The sequence below is a fragment of the Ictidomys tridecemlineatus genome, chromosome 7, assembly GCF_052094955.1.
Source record: "Ictidomys tridecemlineatus isolate mIctTri1 chromosome 7, mIctTri1.hap1, whole genome shotgun sequence".
Taxonomy (NCBI): Eukaryota; Metazoa; Chordata; class Mammalia; order Rodentia; family Sciuridae; genus Ictidomys; species Ictidomys tridecemlineatus.
The window spans coordinates 39951411-39952491 of NC_135483.1; the positions used below are offsets into that span (position 1 = coordinate 39951411).

A 1081-nucleotide genomic window follows, 5' to 3' on the forward strand; every position below is an offset into this window, starting at 1 on the left:
GAAACAGCTTATTATCATAAAACATAAACAAATCTTATTGTTGGGTACCAGATTTTTTCCAAAATAAAGAATTGTTTAAACCACCATGCTGTTGAAATCATATTTCAAGCTTCTCTATCCAGCACTTTAATTTTTAGAACAATGACTTTTCAATCTAATGAAACAATCTAGAAAGAACCCCACAATTTATGAGTAATGATCAGAATTCTGTTTTTACTAAAATCATAATATTAAAATACCTATAGAAATGTACTTAGGTTTATCTGTGGTTAATGACAGACCTGCACAGTGTCATTGTGCGGCATTCTGTGCGAAGGGTTTGTTTTTTACTCTCAGCTTCCTCTTCTGAATTATCTTCATCAGCTTCTTGTTCTTTTTCCACTTTTTTCAAAGGTTGATAAAATTCCTGTAATAATATTTTTTAAGTGTATGTCTGTGGTTTGCGCCTTTTTGAAGAACAAAGGCAATTTGCCACAAATACACAGAATCCTAATTACAGTCCTGAGAGCAGAGTGAAAGCAAAACCATATGTGATCCCCAAACCACTAATCCAGGGTCTTCAGTCAAACAGTGATGGCAAGTCCTGATCCACACAGATAGCTAGTGGACAACCTGGACCAAGCCAGGATGAAACGTGTTCTACTCTCTCCCACTCTTCCTCTAAATTTAAGAAGGACTTCATAAACTTGTCCTTGGGCTCTGATAGGCATCTACATTCACCATCTCTACAATGATAAAGAGTAGGAAGAAGAGTCCCGTCCACTCAGTCCTCTCTGCTCTGGGACATCCACTTTTGCAACATGAACCTCAAGATCAGCTCCCCATCCAGCAAAACTTTTCCCATTCTGGTTGAAGAGTATGACAAGCACAACGTCACGGAGCATAAGTTGTCTCCTTCCAGTGACCCTCCAGTTCTCATCCATGATGACGTGCACACTGCTCCACCAGCTGTAGATCCAGAGAGTCCCCTCACTCCACTCAAAGCAACAGCACCCAGGGGAACTGCAAGACTCTTGAAGTATATGTTGGTGGCTCCAATTTTTTAACTTTTTAGGGACCCTCCATACTGTTTTCCATAGTA

The 1081-nt window shown here is 39.7% G+C and overlaps 1 pseudogene; it reads right to left on the reverse strand.

The window, feature by feature from the left end:
• Positions 1-259: 259 nt before the first annotated feature.
• On the reverse strand, positions 260-861 carry LOC110598475 (thioredoxin-related transmembrane protein 1 pseudogene; annotated as a pseudogene).
• Between the last annotated feature and the right edge of the window lie 220 nt (positions 862-1081).